General features: G+C 38.3%; 1 protein-coding gene across 5 annotated transcripts in view; it reads right to left on the bottom strand.

Moving 5' to 3' along the window:
* Positions 1-14,886, bottom strand: part of tmed8 (transmembrane p24 trafficking protein 8) — a 36,320-nt gene extending 21,434 nt beyond the window's left edge. For 4 of the 5 annotated variants that reach the window (XM_042091434.1, XM_042091433.1, XM_042091432.1 and 1 more), the window contains exon 1: positions 14,688-14,886. The gene's annotated coding sequence lies outside the window, so the exon portion shown is untranslated. Of the gene's footprint in view, positions 1-12,888; positions 13,015-14,687 lie in introns of all 5 variants that reach the window. The other variant, XM_042091435.1, reaches the window with a different exon arrangement.
* Positions 14,887-16,020: the final 1,134 nt, after the last annotated feature.

Raw genomic sequence — 16,020 nt, 5'->3', positions numbered from 1 at the left:
TAGTCAAAGAGCCATTGTGTTGTGTTTAAATAGAGGCTTAGAAAATATTATATTTTGTTAATCAATATATTCATAATGTAATACCTTCTGATATTTAGTTAGTTGTTTTTTTTCAGCAGGACTGGCCTGCCCCCTACTGCTAAAAGAAAATCTAGAGGAAACACTGCTACACTTTTTTTTCCAACCCAAACGCTGGGTTGAGGCAGTTGGGTCATTTTGTGGAGTTGTTTTAATCATGTTAGGTTATTTCTGTAACCCAGCTTGCTGGGTTGATAGTTTAGGACAGTGCCCCCTCCTCTCCCCCACCTGATGTGGAGTGAACTACCCAGCACCAGGATGACTTTAACACAGTCGCATAGTTATTTGAGAGTTCGAAAAAAATCGTTAACGTTATTCTTCCGACTGCCCTTCGTGATATGAATGAATATTCTGCATGCTAATTTCGTTCAGCCTCAAGCAGGTTAACAATTGTGTCCTTCATGCCAGCTAACATTAACTTACAATTACTGCTAATTTTAATCAGGCATGCAAACTGGTCAGGGGTAAAAAAGGTGAGAAGGGGGCACGAAGAGGGAAATAATATTGAAACAATTTGCGCAAATAACATTGTTGCCAATAGTGCATAGCTTAAAGAATTTAGAGATTTACAAAGAAAACAGACTACAAAATGACACATTTTATATATATAAAAAAAAATTATTGTGGCAAAAAATGATTTCCGTCAATGATTTCATTCATGAGACTGAACAAGGATTCTACTCTGGGACCATTAAAAATGGAGAGACCACATTTCACCAGAGTGATAAGGGCAGGATACTTGTCTCCTCTCAAACACATGCCCCACCACTCCACCACACAATCTCCGTTGTTGATTTTGGGGAAGGACATATCAACATTGTATCTGACAAATTCTTGGCTGTCACTGGTAGGTAGCAAGTGACTCAACAGTCCGCTCAACTTCTTGAGTTGTATGACTGCCTGTGAGAAAAGAAATACATGCAGTACAAGCAGATACAAGCAGATACAGTAGTTGAAGGAAATGGAGGTTTTCAGCCACCTGATACTCATTCTGGTGTAGGCTGTGACAAGATACAGAAAGTAAAGTGTATCAATTAATATTACATTAATAGTATATTAAATCAAATATATTTAAAGTTAAACTTAAAGTTGCCTATATGAGTAGGAGAAAAGCAAACAGGAGTAAAGGAGAATTAAAGTGCCATCACTATTTATTTTTTTGGGGGGGGTGGGGGGGGGGGGCACGATGTGCTGACGCAATTAATATGCAAATTAGCGTGTGACGTCATCTAGCGACTTTTGGAGCTGCCTTTAGCTACTTTCCATTTGAAATAGTTGGCAACACTGCTACCTCTGCATTTGCTATACGATGCACAATGGGCGTTGGAAGTTTTCCCTGGCATTTCCCTCTTATCTTTTCTGGGCCCTGGTTTGCAGCAGATGTTGATGCTCCTGTTTCCTTGGCTACACTGTGCATTGTAGTGATGTCACAGATTTTTCAATTTGTTACCACCAGTTGTACAGTGTGAAAGAGCATGGCTGCCTTTAACTCTTTGCAGCACAGTACACAACTTGCATGGCCCTTTTTGTCATTTAAAAAAAAAAAAACTCATAAAGGATATATGCTCCTCTTTTTTTTTGTTGAACTTGGAACTCCAGCTTTAACAACTCTGTGTTCTATGCAATGCTTCTATGTGGCAACAACAATCCTTCAACAATCGTGAATTTTGTTAAATGCACATGCAGAGGAGGGGCAGCGGGCTCATTACGAGAGAGACCGGGCGGGGCAAGGAAAGGCTGCGTGCATAAAAGGCGCAGCTCAATGAAAGGATTTTATCTTATCTTTAATTTAAATAGTACAACATAGAACATGTGTGGTGGCCGCTAGTCTGCCTCACGTTGCTAGGTTACGGGGGACGCTGGCGAGACACGCCGCTCCGTCTGGTATCATGTTTTTGTTTGTTTTTATGTAATTTTATGTAATGTCATGTTTATTTTTTGTCTAGTTAAATGTTTTCTCTCTTTATTTACATTATTTTTGATAGTTTTCGTGTTATTCTTTAAGTCCTTTTTACTGCTTTCAAGTCGGCTGATGTTGTTAACGTCTGTCCATTGGGAGCTTGCTATGGCTAGCTTTTGCCCTGGGCCTCTTACATCCTTCACATCCATCTGTGAGCCGGTGCTGCACTTCGCTGTCTGGTCGAGGGGATTTCTCGGGACAGCAGCTGGAGCTACTCTGCGAAAGATCTGCCGAGGCCGTCGAGCTGTTTCTGACCTGTGAGCTGCCATGCCAACTGCCTGGAGTCTGGATTGAGCAGACTAACTAACTTTGAAGAACTCTGCATTACGGACCAACAAACTGTCGCTGTCCACAGAGTTGCTGATCTACAAGATCGCCCGCGACTTTCGGACTGGTATGCTTCCAGTGATCTCCAGACTAACAAGGCCTAACGTTCATGTTATCTCCAGACTGCCAGTGAGTGTACTAAGACCTTTGTTGGCGTTGCATCGGTTGAGACACAGCAGTGCGCAGTTTCACGCGAGTCATCATTGCCCTTGGACATTTTCAGCCGGTTGGAAATTGGACTAATTTAATTTTTATTTATTTTATTTATTAATTTGTTTGTTGTCTGTCTTGTATGTCTTGGTGTCACGGGTACGCTGGCGACTACGCCGCTCCGTCCAGCATCTTTTGCGTTTGTTATTAGAGTGCATGAAAATGCACTCTATTGTTATCCGAATTCTTCTTCTTATTCTTCTTCTTCTAACGCTTTTTGTGCGTTTAATACAACTTCAACTTTTTAACGTAGAAACTTCATTCAAACTGCGTTGCGTAGGTCTTACTTATGTGACTTCAGCTATGTAGTTTTCAACTTTCTAACTTTTATACTTTTTAGACTATTAATTAAAAACTACTAAAATTTCCCCATTGACTTAACATTAGATTATGACATCACAATAGCAACTAGAAATGCAATTCCAAGGAATTACCAGTGCATGAAAATGCAAAAGTTGTGATGTAAAATATCATGTATAGTTAAAATAGATAATACAGAGATGGTTACTATGGTGATGCTAGGATAGACATGGTGGTTGCATAGCTTAATAAAAGTTGATAGTTTAAAAGTAGACCGTTTAAAAGTTGTTGAAAGACTGAAAGTTTAATGAATGTTGATATTCAAATAGTTTAATGGCTGTGTATAGGTAGATATTTGACGATAATTAAAAGTTGGAATGGCTCTAATGTTTGCTAGCAGTTATGCTAACAATTTTAACTATGCTAACCATGCTACTTAGCTAATCATTTTTAGCAGTTTTGCTAAAAATGCTAACTAGCATGCTAACTATGCTAACCATGTTACTTAGCTAACTTAGCTAATCATTTTTAGCAGTTTTGCTAAAAATGCTAACAACGCTAACATGCTAACTATGTTAACCATGTTAACTAGCTACAGTGGGTAAGAGTTGATGACAAGTAACAGTTACAATGGCTGAACAGTTAAAAAGTTCAGTAGTTTAAAGGGTTACATTGTTTACGCGCATTAACATCAACACGCATTAAACTTTCAGTCTGTCAACAACTTTTAAACTATCTACATTTAACTTTTAAACTTTCAACATTCATTAAACTATCTGTCTATTAAACTATCTGTCTATTAACAACCGTTAAACTATCTACATTCAACTTTTAAACTGTCTACTTCTAAACTATCAACTTTTATTAAGCTATGCTATGTCTGTCCTAGCTTCATTTTCATGCACTCGTAATTCCCTGGAATTACATTCTCTAGTTTCTTAAATGTAGTTCTATGTCTTGGTGTCACGGGTACGCTGGCGACTACGCCGCTCCGTCCGCTATTGTCTTTGTTAGTCTATGTGTCAATGACAATGTCTTATATGTGGAGCGCTTTGGGTTGCACTCTGTGCATGTTAAATGCGCTATACAAATAAAACTGACTTGACTTATTCTAGAAAAGATAATTTTGGTAGGACATTACTGCCATATATTATCATACTATTAAACAGTCGTCATTTAGGATTATCATAACGTAATCACAATTACAACTAGAAAATGTAATTCAGAGGAATTACCAGTGCATGAAAATGCAAAAGTTGTGATGTAAAATATCATGTACAGTTAAAATAGATAATGCAGAGATGGTTACTAAGGTGATGCTGGTTAAATAAAAGTTGATAGTTTAAAACGGTTTAAAAGTTGAAAGTAGATAAAGTGGTTGATAGATTGATAGTTTAATGCATGTTGATAGGCAAATAGTTTAATGGATGTTGATTGGCAGATAGTTTAATGGACGTTGACAGATAGACAGTTTACTGGCTGTTTATAGGTAGATAGTTGACGATAACTGACAGTTTACACTTTAACTAATGTTGCTAATTAGCTAACTATGCTAATAGTGTTATGAAAGTTAACTTAGCTACAAAGCTAACTATGCTAACAATGTAAACAAGCTAACTGTGCTAACAGTGTTACTCAGCAAACTTAGGCAATGTTTGCTAGCAGTTATGCTAACAATGCTAACCATGTTACTTAGACTGTGTCTCAATTGGCGTACTTTTGTGAGTACACTTTCGTGCAGCACCCTATGTCCACTGTGTGCTTACTGGCAGAGTGTGCAAATTTTAGCAGAATAGTGTTCTGACAAACACTAACTCCATGCACTTCAAGGAAATGACGATCGCAACATTTAAATAACTTTATTGGTGTCCTCAATTCGACAGTGACATACTGTATCAAATAGTGCTGTCAAACGATTAAAATTTTTAATCACGATTAATCGCTGAATTCCTATAGTTAATCACGATTAATCACATATTTTATCATATGATTAAAATTCTATTATTTTGCATTTCTGAACTTTCCAAGAGTCCATATTAACAATAAAGCAATTATTGTTTATCTTGATTGGGATTCAAATGAAAGCAAAGCAAGTTACTTTATTAACTGAACTTTAACACATAGGTCTATTTGATTATTTCAAATCAAATTTCAAAAGATGTGCAGCAGACCTGAGGCAACACAATATATTCTTCAGAAATATAGCTGATATAAACTGAAATAAATGCTACTGCAGAAGTGCATGCACAAAATGTAGGCCTACACACATTATAAAGGGCATAACAAACAGAAAATATTATATTCATACTATATTCATTATCTTTGAGTTCAGTTGAAAATAAGGAACTTTTCAACATGAGTGCATTGTCATTTTATAGGCCTACAGTCTATGGTGCACTGTCACTTGCCACACACATCAACGCTGAAGTTTTTAACAGGCAAACACTGGATGAACAATCGATTTTATGGAGCAGCGACCAAATATAACTGAATCGTGATTACACGGCTGCAAAGTGCGATGCTGGTGTGCGGAGTTGTATTGAAAAGAATGGAATCTAATGTAAATCAATGTCGAAAGCAGAGTGCATCGCAAATAGTAGCAGTCAAAGAGGAATGTTGATAACAGAACAAGTGACGGTGAAAAAATCTTTGGCGGCACACAACTAATGCGTCAGCCTAGGCTACTACTCTTTGGCCGGCTCGTTAGCCCAACCAAGTGTGTGCAGCATGCCTTTACGTAGCTAACGGCGCATCATCATAAAGATACATTTGATCAGCATCTGCATCACGCCCCATTTTAGCGGAAAACATGTTAACATTATATCATTGAAAGACAGCTAGTAATCACATGTTGACGTTACATCTAGTTATTAATTCACAGGACATTCAATCATTTTACTAACACGGCAGTTATGAAGAATTGTGTTTATGTAACTTACTCATGTCGAAACGATGTACATTACCAACCTTATTAGTTTGCAATACCCCATGTATTATACAAATTTAGCATGTACACTTACCATAATATCCCATGCCAGCTTGCTAGCTAGCTAACTGTGGAACTTCAGTATAACATAGCCAATTATCTCACCTAGTTGTAGGAAATAGGCTACGTTCATATTACAAGTGATAGAATGAATGTGTGACTTATGTTTAGTTGATGTTATGACATGTAAAGTTAAGCTTGCTGAACTTAATTAGTCAGCCACGGGCAGTTTCACTGTGACTACTGCAAAACATAGGAACATGGTCACATTAATCCCATAAACATACAGATAACTCTTACACCAACCTTATTTTGTGCCTTTTATTCATGTTTGTTTCAAGATTTAGTAAGTTTACTATAAGCACATTTCGCTCTCCACTTTGATGCAGCATAGATTTCCATTATATCAGTCATCTTCCCCCTAAAAGGGGGCGTGTATGCAGCACATACAACGTTCTGTTCCATTCCATTCGTCAGTGCGTATTGTTTAGTTTCCGGTCTGGCTAGATCAGTGTGGTGTTGTAGTTGTTCTAACGTTACTAGTTGTTGCAACAGCATGTGAAAAAACTGCAAAGTTTGTTACACCAAAATGAACGTTAATCTCGCGATAAAAAAATTTACGCCGTTAAAATAGGTTTCCGTTAACGCCGTTAATAACGTGTTTAACTGACAGCACTAGTATCAAAACATGAACAGTTTATGTTATAACTTGCTTGTACCTCTGTAAAGTGTGTTTTCCACTGCTGCTACTTCAGCTTTCTCAACCACGATTACCACGAGTTTGAAAACGCTCCCTCCCCTTCCGCTATTTGACCAAGATGGCGTCCGTTAAGGCCGAAAAGTGTCCAGCGTTGCACACTCAGCTTTTTGACCGTTATGAGCGCACCATCCGGGGACTTGCAGCGCCCTTTGTGTCTTTGGAATTTTCAGTGTGAACGCCCTCACATACTCAAATTAGGTCATGCTAACAGTTATGCTAACTATGCTAACTGGCTAGTGAGGACTTATTTTGAAACAGTTGGCGGGAGTCAGAGGAGTCATAGTTGATGATAACTGACAGTTGGAATGGCTGAACAGTTAAAAAGTGGAGTAGTTTAAATGGTTAAATTATTTAATAGGGAATTATTGTAGTGCGGACTTCTATTTTGAAACAGTTGTGGGCAGAGGAAACCGTTCCTGTTCCTCTCTTAAGACTACAGATAGAGCCAGATTGTATGCTTAAAGCCTGAGACAGAGTAGGTAGTTTAAAAGTTGAATGTAGATAGTGTAATGGATGTTGATAGACAGAAAGTTTATTGGATGTTGATAGGCAGATTGTTTAATGGATGTTGATAGTTTAATGGGTGGATGAGTGAATGGTTTGAAGAAGATGGATGGATAAAAAGTTGGATGTAGGGCTGGGACAACGCGTCGACGTTATCAATGACGTCGACGCAAAATATGTGCGTCGATTCATCAAGCGTAAGCCAAATATTTTTAATTTTACACCTTCAGTGTTTCCCATACGTTGACTAATCTGTGGGATTAGATCTGTGCGCAACGAAATCAAAACCGGCCACCACACATGTTCTATGTTGTACTATTTAAATTAAAGATAAGATAAAATCCTTTCATTGAGCTGCGCATTTTATGCAGGCAGCCTATCCTTGCCCCGCCCGGTCTCTCTCGTAACGAGCCCGCTGCCCCTCCTCTGCATGTGCATTTAACAAAATTCACGATTGTTGTTGCCACATAGAAGCATTGCATAGAACACGGCAGGCTAAATTGCTATTAAATCTGCCTAGCATCGTGACCATGCTGCGCAAATTTGTTCAAAACTGCTGCATTAAAGTTAAGTCTGCTAAGGTCTTATCACAACATAGTATATTGACGAGACTAAACTAAGTTAAGTAATGCAATCAAGCAGTATCTTAAAGGTAACGTTAGAATACTGTTAGCATGCTTACTTACAGCTGCTTGTCAATTTCGTTACTCATTCTTTCACACAAACATACGGGTATTTGTAGGTGTTTAAGAGCGTTTTTGGGACGCCATGCTTTTGGAGGTGCAAACAAATGCTGCATTGCCATTGAGATCACATAGTAAGGAGCTGGCTCAGGCCATCCTTAAAAATATTCTTGTTTGCAGTAACAGCCAAAAAAATAAAAAAATGGGTCGGTAGGTAGGTCAATATTTTTTTTTTCAAGATTCAAAGTAAAAAAAAAAAAAGTTACATTTTGGTCATGGTGATTACGTAGGTATGAATTTAAACAAATGTGCATATTGTGACGTAACTGACTGGGTCCTCAACCCGTGCCTTCAGGCGCATCATTGCAAACCTCAATCTGATGCAGGTTATGTAGACCAGCCTTTCTCAAACTTCTTTGACCTGAGGCCCAGTCATGGCAGACTTTGGGGTCATAGGGCTCATCTACACATTCACCTCACTCCCCCCCAATCAAATTGTCATTATCATTATCACAATCATTATTATGCCTATATTGTTATACATGCACTTTCACTTAAATGTTTTGTGACATGCACATCAGAGGACTGCTTTACTAATGTAAGATATAATTGCATTGCTTTTGCATGGTTGCATAAGAAAATAAATACTTCTCAAAACAGCAACAACTATATGGGTGCTATTGTTTTGGGATGTTTCCCTCATGCAAGCATCATACATTGGTAGGAAATGGAGAAAAAAAAAATACATGTTTTTTAATGAAGTTTAATTTGAATGCCTGAATGTAAGGATTCAGGAAACACAATACCAGCTTTTTTGGCGAGCAAAATTATTAAAATGTTGACGAAAATGTTCATCATGTAATGTCAACTATTTAACTAGTTAGACTGATGATGCAAAGTTTGCTAGCAAGTAAGCTAATATGGAAAGTTCGCTAGCAAGTTAGCTGTGGCTAAGATGGAGAGTCTGTTTGGGGAATGTGTTGTGTTTGTGCGCATAACGCCATCTAGCGAGGCGGAGTAAAACATTAATACTTTGGCCTATGACAGTGTTTCTCAAACTTTTTCAGTTTCAGGACCACTTAACTAACCCTAGCTAAAAAAAAAAAGGATTAGACCTACTTCAACAGTAGCCTATAATTAGTCTACACAATAGGCCTACTCACTGAACCACCTTGCTTATTGTCTTTGCACTTTGCTTATTGTGTGGCTTCATACTGTATGATTTAAACTGGCATATCTTACATAGACAGTGTTGCAGAACTGTTTTTACATACAAGTTGGTTCAATATTGCAAACAACTCATCTATATTATATTTTACCACGTCTGCTGACGGACCACTTGGGATAGCTTGCGGACCACCAGTGATCTCCGGACCACACTTTGAGAAACACTGGTCTACGAATATGACAGTGGTCCAGTCAAATCTTTTACTGTCTATGGTCAAATCCCAGCCGAGCTATAACTGTAGCTCGACTTACCTGTGCATGTAAACATACTGACTGACAAAAAATCAGAATGAGCAATTATAACAGACGAGTAGCCCTGTGGACACACAATATTGTTGGAAAATTGAGATGTGTAAAACACTATTTGACTCAAATGGTAATCAGAAATAATTTGTTTTTGTCAGAAAAAAAAAAGACTAAAATGTGTTGACTAAAACTGACTAAGACTAAGATACCTTTAGTTTTCTTTTGACTAAAACTAGACTAAAATGACGAGACCTTTAGTCGACTAAAACTTGACTAACAAAAATGATATTTGAATGACTAAATATGACAAAGACTAAAAAGGACATTTCAAAACAAGACTAAGACTAAATTAAAAATAGGTGACAAAACTAACACTATAAAAAAAAAAAATCGGTCGGTCTTAACGGAAGTTTACAACCGGCAAGTCGGTCGGACTAAAAGGGGAAAAAAATAAATATTTGGGTCGGTTCTAAATTGACAGGGTCGGTCGGGTTACGGCAAACGAAAATATTTTTATAGGATGGCCTCAAGGGTTATAGAAGTGTTTTCTCGTGTTTAGTTGTAAAACGAAGGCACAGTATGATGAAAATGATAATACTATGCTCATTAGGGCTGTAATGATATGCGATTCCAAACCGAAATCGCGACACTCATATCCACACGTGTCACGGTGTGAAAAGGTAGAATTGTGACACACCCTTTCTAGTGTTTCACACAGTGCTTTGCAGCTTACGAGGCCGCATAAGCAACACACATCTCCCATCTTACTTACCGGTAGCCTACGTTGTCCAAAAATAAATAAATAAATCATAATTTTGTACCTCTCCTTGCTTTCATTGTAGACTATGCGTGCAACTTTACAAAACAGTATAGAAGTAACCCCCCCCTCCTTGCCTCGATCTCCCTCGCTCTGTCACTTGCTCAATGGACGTGCGTGACTCGGCATGCACAATCCAAATAAAACATTCACGATCGTGAAAGCAAGGAGGCATAGAAGACGACTACCTAAATTACTATTGAATCCGGTTAGCATCATTAACCTGCTGCACACATTTGTTTAAACCTCTTGCATTCAAGTTTATTGATCATCTCAATACCAATGTTTCCCAAATAATGAGCATGTCACAGAGGAAAAGTACCTTGAAACTTAAACAAACATTGGGAAACTGAACTGTCCAACCAGTAAACTAAGACAAACTAGCCAATGCTACTTTGTTTACAATATTTCCAGGCTTCAACCAGACAGCTGAATTAAAGAGGTAGAGTTGTAATAGAAAGTAGGCCTAGGCTATAGGCTAATCTGCATAAAGTGTGCCGTCATGAATCAGAAATTCAGTAGGCCTATTCTCTCTTTTTATATCAGGAATCAGGATAAAATAATACAGATATACAATATGATATTCTAATCATCTGGTGTTCCAAGGTAGGTTATTGAAATAATAAAATGTCTACCCCCCCCCCCCCAAAAAAAACAAAACAAAAACAAATCGAGGTATGTATCGAACCATGGGTCAAAAATCGTGATACAAACCGAATCGTGAGTTTGGTGTATCGTTACAGCCCTAATGCTCATCAAGTGTTACGACTTCGCAATAGTATTTACTACCACAAGGAGGTGGGATAACACCACAATCACAAATTATCCTACGTGAGGTTACATAACGTTACAGCTGCAGATAGAGACATTCCTGAAGACTTTTGTCTACTCTATCTTACTCTGGACCACTAAATGTATTAACGAAAAGATCCTCAATTCAAGACACCTTTCTCTGGAATCAATAAAGGTTGATTTGATTCGACATCTGCCTCGTTGATTTTTCAACTTTTAAATGTAGACAGTCTCATCTCATCTCACTTAGCTACATAGCAAGCTAATTCAGTTTTGTCCAGTTCTCTGCAATGAGTGTGCTAGGGATGTCCCGATCCGATATTTGGATCGGATCGGCCGCCGATATTAGCAAAAAATGTGGGATCGGCCTGCACGGGAAAATCCCGATCCGGACTCCCGATCCAGTTTGTTTTTAAAACTCCGGTCCGTGTTTTCCAGCGCACCAATGTAGGTAATCCATTCCAGTTTTTTTCAGCTTTTCCCCCCAAATCCAGTCCGCTTTTTTCAGCACACCTAGCGACCGGTCCAGCATCCCACTTGTCTGTGCATGTCCCACTAAGAATTTAAAGTTATCTAGCAAACATTTCATGTCACAGTTGAATTAATATAGCCTAATGTTAACAGCGGCCACGAGTGTCCGCGAGACCCTCTTACTATTAAGGCTCTTATGCATGTTGCTGCTGACAGCTTTGCCTGTCTAACGAATGTTATCTCCGCGATTTAAGATTGTAATGTATAGGCACAGCACACACTTTAATTTCCCTATTTTTACAATCGGCTAGCCTAACAAACGCATTTCATTTCAAAAAGCAACCTGGTCAATCGCTAACAACTAAGTGCACCTAGGCCTACAACTGTACACATCCAAAAGGGTAGAATCTTCCAGTAGGCTATCATAACTTTTTTTACCGTTTAGTCTGTGCATCGGTGCAGCCTACGACGATGTGAATTAGTGACAGCTGTTGTCGCGGTAAACTTAAGCTCCCGTCTCTAAATAGTGTAGATAGGCCTACGTGCTATGTTGCTTGATTTTCTGTAATAAATGCAGCCTGTAGCCTAGGTTACTTCAGCAAACCCAGACCAGTTGTGGCATCAGTTTCGCTTTTAAAACGCAACAGTGAGAGGTTTTTTAGCGCAGTCTCACTTATCATTGATGAGCACAGGAGCAGGCTGACACCTGAGCATGTTGAAATGATCACCTTTGTGAATAGAAGAAGAATCTCCCCATCATGCTCAGACTGCAGCCAGGGCAAACAGTAGAAATTGAAGGGAGTATGGAGATGGAGCAGTAAAGTGTGGAGGAGATAGCAATACTGTAGAAGGCGTGACAGTTATTTGGCCAATTCAGTGTGTGTGTGGTAATTTAACTATTTTCTACTCAGGTTTTGTGTGTGTTGCTTTTATATATAATTTTATATTGTTTACAATATTGTTTACACTGATGGCTTTTTGAAGCCTTGGTTTACACTCTTGAGCAGAGCACTGATGCCAATTCAGTTTGTGTGGTTAATTGACTATTTCTTTTCTACTCAGCTTTTCTGTGTGTTTTGCTTTTTTTTTTATAGTTTACAATATTGTTTGCACTGATGGCTTTTTAAGCCTTGGTTTACACTCTTGCTGTTCAAGAGCAGAGCACTGATGCCAATTCAGTTTGTGGTTAATTGACTATTTATTATTTTGTTTTATTTTAACCCTGTTAAGAATAAACAGGTCAGCTTCTCATTACCAACCACTGTGGATTATTCAAACTAACCTAATTAAGTTGGCTAGTTGTTCTTAAGAGTAAAACCCTTTTCAACATGAGTATAACAACAAAATAAGTAAATATCTTTAATCTTTAATACATGCTTGGATCGGCCGGTATCGGTATCGGCCGATGCTAAAAGCTACAATATCGGTATCGGATCGGAAGTGCAAAAAGCTGGATCGGGATATCCCTAGAGTGTGCTTTCCTGTTAGATACAATAATGTCAGCAAGGTGGTTCATTTGTATCTTACCTCAGGTTTGCTTTCCGGTGTCAGAACTTATTGCTGCTTCTCCCATGTCGATTCGAAGCCAGAGGCCAAATGGTTGTGATTGGTGACGTACATAGCGCTGACGTAAGTGGCGGGTAAAGTCTGTGTCTGTGCCATGTTTAATAAACACATAGGGGCTACATTCACGCATGGGGCTCTGACAACACACTTTAAGAAGCGTTTGCGTCTATGCATGATGTACAATAGTAAAGTCAGTGGTTTGGACAAAGAATAGGTTTGGCCACGCTGAAGCCCCGCCACACACACACACATACAATGTTTTCTCATGTAAACCACGTAAGTAACCCATTTTGGATTCAAAATAATGTTAATGTTAATGTTGATTTAATGTTACATCTACACAAAGACAGACTAATAAAAACATAGTTCTGTGTTCACTGGGTATGAACAGCTGAACAGAAACAAAACAAACTTTTACAACAAACTAAAATTAGCATACCATCAGCTGGTAGGTTAACGTTAGCGGATTGTTGGTGTGATAATTAACGCAAATATGCTGTGTTATGGTGGAGCTAACATTTGTCAGCTAATGTTAGCTAACACAGCCGAAGTAGTCTCTTCACAAGCCACACGTACGGTAATAATCATGCCAAACATCATCTAATCTACCCGCCAACTTGGATTTTGCTAGGAACACAAAAACATTTTCACAGGTCAACTTTTATCTGAACTTCACCAAAATTGGCACAAATCATCTTCAGACATTACCTTATCAGTGCATTACTACCACTGACAAAATTGTTTGCCCATTATAGCCAATCAAAATTGGCGGCATGACCGTAAAACAGGAAATGACCTGATATCTTAGCCAATCTTTGGTTGCTAGACATGAAACTTTCAGTGACTGCTAAACAGCCATATGTCTGATGCAACAGCATTGAGTTGCCACGGCAACTCCAGCTTGTCTGTTTGGTCCCCTCATTGCTGCTTGCAGCTATATTTTTAGTTTATCTTTTTTCATCCATAGTCAGACTGACAGCCTGTCACTACCACTCACCTAAAGTAAACAGTGAAAATGTGTGTTACCGTTTATTCGGCCTATTTGTTAATTTCTTTGTCTGTCTGTGCTAGGTTTGGGTATGCTGGCGAGTCATGCCACTCTGGTCCAGCAGATAATTGCTTTTGTTTGATTCTTTGTTTGTAAACTCAGGGCATTGCTGTAAAATAACTTAATAAAAATAATGCTCAGTCAATTTCCCCTGAATAAACAACTGTTAATGAAACTACTGTACAAGTTCAATGCCAAACAACATCATGACGTAATGTTCTGTTCTATTATAGATGGCGCTACACATCTTTTAAAAATGTAGCCTAACTTTAAGAAACGTAATATTTTAAACCCAGCTTCTTAGACGGTGTTAAACCTATTTGGATGTATACAGTGGTTACCAATCTTGTAAATTATGTTAAGAACATGCAATGTTGCATGTCCACTTTATCGTCAGCAAAGCAACAACATTTCAAGTAGAAGCTACCATTAGCTACAGTCGGCTACGTTAGCTGACTGTACAGATTCGTCTGAAGTTATCCTGCCTATCGATGTTAACGTTAGTTGAATGTAGTTGAGTAGGTTTTTGAGTTACGTTAAGTTCATAACGTCAGGATAGATAGCCAGCCTGTAAGTTAACGTTAACTACTGAAACCAAGTTTGTCCATCAGCTAACGTTACGGACTTGTGATGTTTTCCTGTCATTTAACGTATTTCCTCGTTAAACACAAACACCTGCCACAGGCCGATTCGCGTGAATATCAATACATACCTTGTCCGCAAATGTGTTGAATAAAAAAACTGCGTCACAACAGAGCCAAGCGAGATCTTCATTCAACATGTTACCTAGTAGTTTAGTCTACTTATCAAAGCGGGCCGAGGAGTCCCAAAACGGCCATGAGTACATAAGCTAGATTCTAGTCTCTGCAGTTCCGCACTTCCGCAGTTTCAGACAGACCTGTGTAGTTTCACACCAGTGGCATTGAGCACATGCGCAGTCATTCTAACAGTGGTAGGTAGAGTAGGCTACTGAAAATGTAAAATTAAATAAAGTACAATTACTCCCTTCAAAATTACCGAGTAAAGGTAAATATTCCCATCTGAGAAATCTACTCAAATAAAAGTAAAGAAGTACTTTGTTAATAAATTACTCAAGTTTTTTTTATTTATTTTTTTTACATTTTTGATGGTCCTTAATTTAAATGGATAGAAAGTATCCTTTACTGTTTGCTTTTCTCCTCGTCTGTAGGCTGCTCATACAGGCAACAATATTCTAACAGCCCAATTCAAGTATTTAATATAGGCCTACTTTAATATTATGACACACTTTTGTAGGCTTGTCCAATGTCCAAAATGAGCATGAAGCTACAGATTGAAAAGCAGTCATTCATCCTTTGGCTTGCAGATATAATGTAGCCCACTGGCAAAGCATATTACTGTCACCGAACAGGCTACCAAATGTGCAATCATGACCCTTTATCAACAGTACATGTCTTTCATTAAAGAGTATAACTAAAAATGTCATTATCAAGGTGATTATCTATGTAGCCTAAATACTTCGTATGGGAAGCGAACCTGTGAACACGCAATAATATAATTCCTTTCCTATGCCTTCTCGCTACGCGTTACACTATCACAGAACGTAAATGATGCAGAGTAGCAAGATTCCTAGAACCACACGCATGTCGAGTTAAAACATTTTAAGTCGCATAATTTTCATAAATATATATTCTTTAATATATTCTGGTGCCCGGCCATTTATGGCTTATGTATGTTAGAAGTAATATTTTGAAGTCAATGCGACTTTTAACAGGCAACCAGTGTAGAGATGCTAGGATAGGGGAAATATGTTTTTTAGTCCTAGTGAGTGTGCGAGCAGTTGCATTTTGTTTAATAAGCTGTAAGCTCTTTAGACAGGTATTATTTCAGCCAGCATATAGAGCATTGCAATAGTCTATCCTTGAGGTGACAAATTTCTCGGAGTCTGGTAAGGATAAGGACTTCCTTATCTTTGAAATGTTCCTTAAATGGTAAAATGAAGTTTTGATAATCTGTATTATGTGATTATTTAGTGATCCTGGTCGATTATAACTCCTAGGTTTTTA

Source organism: Alosa sapidissima, chromosome 5, assembly GCF_018492685.1.
Source record: "Alosa sapidissima isolate fAloSap1 chromosome 5, fAloSap1.pri, whole genome shotgun sequence".
In the NCBI taxonomy this organism is placed as follows: domain Eukaryota; kingdom Metazoa; phylum Chordata; class Actinopteri; order Clupeiformes; family Clupeidae; genus Alosa; species Alosa sapidissima.
Note: the sequence above shows the minus strand (reverse complement) of the source record. Positions and strands in the feature narration are given on the sequence as shown.